The sequence below is a fragment of the Schistocerca piceifrons genome, chromosome 2 (genome assembly GCF_021461385.2).
Source record: "Schistocerca piceifrons isolate TAMUIC-IGC-003096 chromosome 2, iqSchPice1.1, whole genome shotgun sequence".
Classification (NCBI taxonomy): Eukaryota; Metazoa; Arthropoda; class Insecta; order Orthoptera; family Acrididae; genus Schistocerca; species Schistocerca piceifrons.
This window is the reverse complement of record NC_060139.1, coordinates 632,769,434-632,777,852: the sequence shown is the minus strand read 5'-3', so window position 1 is coordinate 632,777,852 and position 8,419 is coordinate 632,769,434. Positions and strand designations below refer to the sequence as shown.

General features: G+C 41.6%; 1 non-coding gene across 1 annotated transcript; it reads right to left on the bottom strand.

The window, feature by feature from the left end:
- Window positions 1-7,623: 7,623 nt before the first annotated feature.
- Trnas-gga lies at window positions 7,624-7,707 on the bottom strand. The gene is given in 2 exon segments: window positions 7,624-7,658; window positions 7,668-7,707. It is a non-coding gene; the product is annotated as a tRNA-Ser (tRNA).
- Between the last annotated feature and the right edge of the window lie 712 nt (window positions 7,708-8,419).

The following is an 8,419-nucleotide window of genomic DNA, read 5'->3' as shown; positions in this document are numbered from 1 at the left end:
GTATCGACATATTGAAGAGGTATTGTTGAAGTATTGAGATTATGTTATGCAGATGATTATTGGAGTTTTGGTGGATAAGAGATAAGGTAAGTGAGGAGTATATTTCTTTTGTTGGTTTATATAGAACAAGAAGGATGAAGATGGCAGACTAGAACACTCCAATGGAAGGAGGATTGTCTGCACACACACATCGTTAAATCAATAAACAGTATATACTTTTTTGGGGGGGTGGGGGAGGAAGTATTTGCGTATCTTGGCAAACTGGCAGTTGTTCAGCAACTGTACATTTTGATTCGGCTTGGCAAACATTGGTCTTCACATGATGACTATGACGTTGACTAACTATTATTGACTATTACACAGCTGCCACTACTATTTGATATACATGTTGAAAATCAAATTTTGACAGAATTTCATTTACGCAGTTAACACTATTCAATTACACAATAGTACTTAATATGTGGATGAAAGATGAGTGAGTGTGTTTTGTGTGTTTTCCTTTCCTAATTCCAAATAATTGGTACCGACCTGCCTCCTAAATGGCTTTGAGCACTATGTGACTTAACTTCTGAGGTCATCAGTCGCCTAGAACTTAGAACTAATTAAGCCTAACTAACCTAAGGACATCACACACATCCATGCCCGAGGCAGGATTCGAGCCTGCGACCGCAACCTCCTAAATATTATTTTACTTCTTTGTTGTGGCTTGCACTGACACCCATAAATACACGGCTATTACAAATGATTGAAGCGATTTCATAGATTCACTGTAGCTCCATTCATTGACATATGGTACGACACACTACAGATACGTAGAAAAACTCATAAAGTTTTGTTCGGCTGCAGCCGCACTTCAGGTTTCTGCCGTCAGAGCGCTCGAGAGCGCAGTGAGACAAAATGGCGATAGGAGCCGAGAAAGCGTACGTCGTGCTTGAAATGCACTCACATCAGTCAGTCATAACAGTGCAACGACACTTCAGGACGAAGTTCAACAAAGATCCACCAACTGCTAACTCCATTCGGCGATGGTATGCGCAGTTTAAAGCTTCTGGATGCCTCTGTAAGGGGAAATCAACGGGTCGGCCTGCTGTGAGCGAAGAAACGGTTGAACGCGTACTGGCAAGTTTCACGCTTAGCCCGCGGAAAATTGGCTCATGCCAGAACTGGAGACCGACAGCGCCGACTTCATCTTTCAACAGGATGGTGCTCCACCGCACTTATATCATGATGTTCGGCATTTCTTAAACAGGAGATTGGAAAACCGATGGATCGGTCGTGGTGGAGATCATGATCAGCAATTCATGGCATGGCCTCCACGCTCTCCCGACTTAACCCCATGTGATTTCTTTCTGTGGGGTTATGTGAAAGATTCAGTGTTTAAACCTCCTCTACCAAGAAACGTGCCAGAACTGCGAACTCGCATCAACGATGCTTTCGAACTCATTGATGGGGACACGCTGCGCCGAGTGTGGGAGGAACTTGATTATCGGCTTGACGTCTGCCGAATCACTGAAGGGACACATATCGAACATTTGTGAATGCCTAAAAACCTTTTTGAGTTTTTGTATGTGCGTGCAAAACATTGTGAAAATATCTCAAATAATAAAGTTATTGTAGAGCTGTGAAATCGCTTCAATCATTTGTAAAAACCCTGTATTATAGGTTTACTGATATTTGTGTATTTGTAATAGTTAATATGACAATTATCTAATATCATTTGTGTGTTTATTATAATTTGTATGTTTTGTGTCAGAGCATTGATAATAATTTTGTAAAAGCAATTGTGTGTGCATTCAAACTGTTGTTCGTGCTTACACCTATTATCATTGATGGGTGCCACTTGGAAATGTTTAATTTCTGCTGACGAACTCTGATGAACTGTTTAATTATTGCTGGTGAATATTATGGACTGTTACCTGCACCTGTTCAACATTGCTGGCTGCCACAGTTGGAACTGCTCAACCACTGATGAGATGTCACTTGTTGGTGTCTGCACCTGCTCGCCATTGCTGGGTGCCACTGTTGGAACTGCTACAATTGATGTGATGACACTCATTCCTGCCTGCACCTGCTCGCCATTACTGGGTGCCACTGTTGGAACTGCTGTTGCTGAAATGATGTCACTTGTTGCTGTCTGCACCTGTTCAACACTGCTGGGTGCCACTGTTGGAACTGCTCAACCACTGATGAGATGTCACTTGTTGCTGTCTGCACCTGCTCGCCATTTCTGGGTGCCACTGTTGGAGCTGTTCAAATACTGCTGATGAAATGTTATGGGACTGCTATTTGCACCTGTTGACCATTGCTGGATGCCACTGTTGAACTGTCAACTACTCTGAGGAGTGCTACTTGTTCATTCAACTACTGAAAAGATTTTACGTGAATATTTGTGTAAACTGATTTATTGTGTATTTACTGTTTATGAAATGTTATGAGACTCTTATCTGCACCTATTCGTCATTGCTGGTGCCATTGATTGAACTGTTTAACTACTCTGAGAAATGATACTTGCGTAAACTACTATGTAAAATCACATGTATGCAAGCATTTGTATTTCTTACTGTATTTTTATATATTAGGTTATTGAAGGGTCAGTGCAAACCAAAATTTATTTAGTTATGTGATATTTACTTATTAATATCGTCTTTTATTTTTGTCTGTGTTTTTTGAACGAATTTGGTGGTATTTTCACCATCAATGCTGGCAAAAATACCACCAAATTCTAGCCTGTGGAGGAGGGGCATATGAAAGGTGGCTACACTGAGTCACAGTGCCAGAGATTGCGCCAAAGATTATTATTCCGCCGCCTCCACTGGTGCAGTAGTAGTTCAGAGGATGTTGAGGGCAGTTGCTGTTCTGTTGGGCGAGAGAGTAGATGCTGTACGGTTGGTGTAATGGAAGAAGTTGCAATTGTCAGAGTGTATTTGAGAAAGGAGATGGGCTTTTAATTTATGATGCTGGTGTAATGGAAAATTGTCGTCTATATATAATGAGGTAAAAATATATTACAGTTCTCTTTATTGACAATACCTCTTGCTCACAGGTACAGTCAACAAGGCATCTGGCTCGTTTTCATTTATTAGACTTGTAATTCTGGTTTCTATGTGCAATTATAGTATTTCTGGTTTTTCTATTAGTTCATTGTAAATGGTGTTTAAAATATTTTGTCGTATTAAGGAAGAACCGAGCCAGATACATGTATGTTGAGTCACACTACCACACACAGAACAGTTACACTTGTGCATCGTTGTTTGGTAGCTTTTATAGTTGCAGGGAACTTAATTAATCAATTGTGTTAATGAAAATTCCTTGTCAATTTTTATTTTATGCAGTCAGATTGTGTGCTAATAATAGTCAGGGCCAACCGGTTACGAGACTTCGACTTTAATTAAGGCCCCATGCAACAGGAGCTCCCGTCGTCTGTCACGAATATTGTAGCTGCATACAGATGTACCATAACGCAGTACGTCACTCATCCATTGAATGTCGTCCACGACTTCCATGCCATAGACTACAGAATAAAGAAGATCTCGATCTCTATGGGTTCTGTCAACATTCACCACATGTATCATCTGAATGCTGGCATGAGCCACAGAATCTAAAACCCTTTCAACTCATTTCATTAACTTTGTCAACTACTGTTTTTTCAGTTGAGTAACTTTTGGTTAATTCTTAACTCAGTTTTTTTAACTATTACTATTTATAATGATATACTGTGAAACACGTATGTATTTTTGTCCCTGAAATGTCCATTCAGTCCCTTGTTGACCAGTCTGGCGTGGCAGTTAAAGATAGCAATCCCAAAGCCGAAAGTTTAAATTTCATTTTCAAGAAGTCGTTCACACAGGAGAATCGTACAGACATACCGTCATTTGACCATCGGGCACTCTTCCGTATGGACCACATAGTAATAAGCTTACCTGGCGTAGAGAAACAATTGAAAGATTTGAAAGCAAATAAACCACTGGCTCCGGATGGAATCCCAGTTCGATTTTACTAAGAGTACTCTACAGCATAGGCCCCTAACCTAGCTTGCATTTCGCCAAGCACAAAGTCCCAAGCGTCTGGAAAAAAAAGCGCAAGTGACTCCAGTTTATAAGAAAGGTAAGAGAACGGACCTTCAGAACCATAGACCAACATCCCTAACTTCCGTTTGCTGTAGAGTCTTTGAACTTATTCTCAGTTCGAATAGAATAAACTTCCTCGAGAAGGAAATGTCCACGAGTCAGCATGCTATTAGAAAGCATCGCACTTGCAAAACTCAGGTTGCCCTTTTCTCACATGATATACTGCGCACTATGGGCGAAGGGCAACAGTAGCTTTCATATTTCTATATTTCGCGAAAGCATTTGACACGGTGCCCCACTGCACGCTGTTAACGAAAGTACGAGCATATGGAATAAGTTCACGCATATGCGAGTGACTCGAACACTTCTTAAATAATAAAACCCAGTACGTCGTTTGTTCGACTATATTTAGTTCCTGTGTGTAGTTTTCTAGTTTAAGAGATGTTCTGTTCATCCTGTGGAGCACGTTTATGGACAGTTTGTTCTTTCTGATGATTTGTTTCATTTCCTCTGTCACTAGTACTCTTGTTGGGCCTGGACTGAAGTGTGGTGTGTTAGTTTTTCCATTTTGTCCTATGGTGTATTCAGTCTCAGTAATGATATTTTCTATGGTATTATGTGTTATGTGGGTGTCGAAATTGTATTCGGGGCCTTCCTCAAGCAGCTTCTGTTCTTCTTTTGTGAGTTTTATGTCAGTAAAATTAATGAAGCGTCCACGGAATGTGTGTTGCGTGTGTGTGTCGGTTTTAGATCAGCTTCTGTTCATGAGTTTATTTATTTTATGCCCCTGTTTCTGTCATTTCCATTATTGACTGTGAGTGGTGATTTATTCTTTCCCTTATGTCATACAGTAGTGAGGAGCTGGAGATTTGGTTCGCTAATTCTAGGTGTCTATAAAGACAAATAAAAAGACATCTGATGAGAAAACTATAAACAGTATACACAGAAAACTAAAACAACAGAAATCTCTCATCACCAAGGCGAACAAAGAGAATAACCTACCGGTAGCTATATGTGGATGACGCAACCTGTCTCGTGTGTGAAACACATATCAGGATAGAAGAGCTACACAGTAACGTCAACGCAGTACACCCATAAATCCATTGCACAATGGAAATAGAAAAAAAAAAAAAACGAGAAACTAAATTTTTTTACGATCTTGCAATGACAAGAAATAACCACCAACATGAATTTTTCATCTATGGAAAGCCCACATGTAAAGCAGTGTTATCCACCGCTCATCAAACCACCTGACAGTGCATAAATATGCCAGTTTCACACACATGCTCCACAGGATAAAAAAAAGTCTTAACAAAGATAAGTACACACAGGAACTAAATATAATCGAACAAATTGCTGTTGAAAACGACTACAAAACAGGTATCATAAACAAACTCAACAACAAGGTAAAAATAAAACATAAAAATAGTGGCTAGCCACTCAAGAGTACTACAAAATGATCTGAAAACCCAGAGGAAGTACACACGGACAACACACCAGACCATACCATGTAAGGAAAGAACCAGAAGGTACACACTGACATAAAATAACAAAATATCATGTAGAATTGGAAACATCTTGAGAAAGCAGTGACCCCAATACAATAACATTCAGAACAAACAACACAGTTCAGTGAAGGCTCAGACCAGTCAGAAAAACCGCAGACAAATTCAGAAACGCAGGAACATATCAACTCACATGCAACTCCTATCAGGCCCAACACATAGGACAAACAAGCAGAAACTTCCAAACGAGGTTGGCAGCCCTGTACCCAGGCGACTAGTGTGAGTTTTTAGGTTCTCGTAAAGATAAGTCATTTTATATTATAATAACATTTAGTTTAGTACTGATTACGTTGTAAATAGGTGTATTAGTGTGCTGTTTAAGCGTACCATTAAAGGTTTTATATAGTAGAAAATAATATAGCAGAAAACGATAAGAGATACTGAAGTCTGGTTATAGTCGTATTTCCTGTTTTCGTTTCGCTGCAGTAGATCTATAGAATTTCATTTAATTGTTCTTTGCTCTCTTCAGCAATTTAACTGTAGCTTACCTCTTCATTATTTAACTCACATTTTCGGAAAGTAGCGTAAAGTTTAAGTTGTTGTTCCAGAAACTTTGCACTGTTATTTGTTTGTCTACATACAGATGCGTTTCCGGACACGGGTTCGTAGGACCTTTTTTCCTCCATTTTCAGTCAGGAATCCGTCCCTGCAGTTTGTCGCTTTTATTGATGTTGCGTATAGACCAAATTTGTGGAATCATACTTTCGTGTTAATCATAAGTGAAAAGTGCTTGACATGCTGTAGAATCGTTAGGTCGGGGCTTTGGTGTGATGGGTGCTGTAGTTTTTCCATGTGGGTGAGTGTTGTGGCGTGGGAGTAGGGGAAGTAAATGAGAGTCATCGTGGTTGTGTAGGATATGTAGTAGGGATAGGAAGATACTAGAACAAAAGGGGAAAATTGCCGCCCTTCAGGCAGAGTTAGACAAGGCCAGGGGAGATCTTGACAGGTTAAGGAGGCAGAAGGATAAAGAGAGGTGGAAAGTGGCAACAGGCAACAGAAGGAACAGGCTCCGAACTTTGACTGAGGGCTTTGTGGTGAATGTGGAAAATAGATTTCAGTAACCACAAGTCGCACGGGTTGAGATCCAGTGAACGGGCAAGCCATGCAACTGGACCCTCTCGTCCGATCTATCGACCAGGAAAGACACGATTAAGATGCGTTCGGACGTTAACGGCGAAGTGGACTGGAGCAGTGGACTCCCCAGCAAAGTAAGTGAAGTCACGCGCAAGAAATGCCGGTAGTTACGGCCTGTTAGGCGACGGTGAAGGACGAATGGTCCCAAAATACGGTGCACAATTATCACGGCCCACACATTCCGGCTGCACCGATGTTGCTGATTAGCAATCACCAACCCATGGAGGTTCCGCATACTATCCCACAGACGACTGTTATGAAAACTGAAGATACTCTGCTTAGAGGTGGCCACATCTGTGAATGGTATGGATGACACAATTCCCGGAATCGTGGTTGCCTGTAGAAGAAACCAGTGACACAACTGCTCCCTATGTGGAAAGTCCGTGGCTAGTAAGCCCTGTAAGTGATAAAGATAGTTACATTTATCATGGAGAATGTTCCACACGGCAAGTACCTGGTACGGAAACAGCCTTCCACAGTGTTAATCACATTTTCCTCCAAGTCCGGTGTCCGAACATTTCGGGTGCGTCATTCATGATTTCCTGCTTCATGAAACGACCCTGTCTCAGACAAACGGGGAATCACTGTTGCAAACATTGAAAGCTGCGATTGTTGTCGGCGGAGATAGGTCTCCTGATACAATCTTGCTGCCCGCCGCCCGTTGCCATTTGCATTTCAGGAAGTAAACACCACGTCAGCAACCTCTCGATTCGAATAGGCAACTATTGGGTACAACACTGTATCAAAAATGGTTCAAACGGCTCTGAGCACTATGGGACTTAACATCTGAGGTCATCAGTCCCCTAGAACGTAGAACTACTCAAACCTAACTAACCTAAGGACATCACACACATACATGCCCGAGGCAGGATTCGAACCTGCGACCGTAGTGGTCGCGGGGTTCCAGACTGAAGCGCCTAGAACCACTCGGCCACTCAGGCCGGCTCAACGCTGTATCATATCCACTAAAAGTTGAGTTAACAAGAGAAGTGAACCGGATGCAACGTTACTAATTGCTATGGCAGGCGAGGGCGCTAAGGCATAGCGTATGAAGAACAGTGCCACCCTCTAGGAGGAAACCATGCTAACTGCAACTGTGACTGCATGGTACAGCGCGTATTAGACCGCAGTCTCGTTTCTTTACTTCAGTTGATTAGAATTTTTTTGTTCCGTATCTTCTCATCAATCAATCCCTAGAGCTTGTACACGGTGGAAAAAAACACCCTGCACATCTGAAAAGCTTCCTTCAATAATGAAATTAAATAAGCCGGGATTATGTGGTAACGTGAGTGCAAAAATCTGTGAAATTGACTGCGACTGTCTGTACCAGATGAAAATTATATTACTTTTTCACTATACTGTGGTATTTAAGTAAATTGGTTTCTTTTGTGATTGGGCCGCCCGGTGTGGCCGAGCGGTTCTAGGCGCTTCAGTCTGGAACCGCGCGACCGCTACGATGGAAGGTTCGAGTCCTGCCTCGGGCATGAATGTGTGTGATGTCCTTAGGTTAGTTAGGTTTAAGTAGTTCTAAGTTCTAGGGCACTGATGACCTCAGATGTTATGTCCGATAGTGCTCAGAGCCATTTGAACCGTTTTTTTGTGATCGGTGTTACTGAAAAATATGAAATGTGAGATCCCTTCGTATGGAGTGTG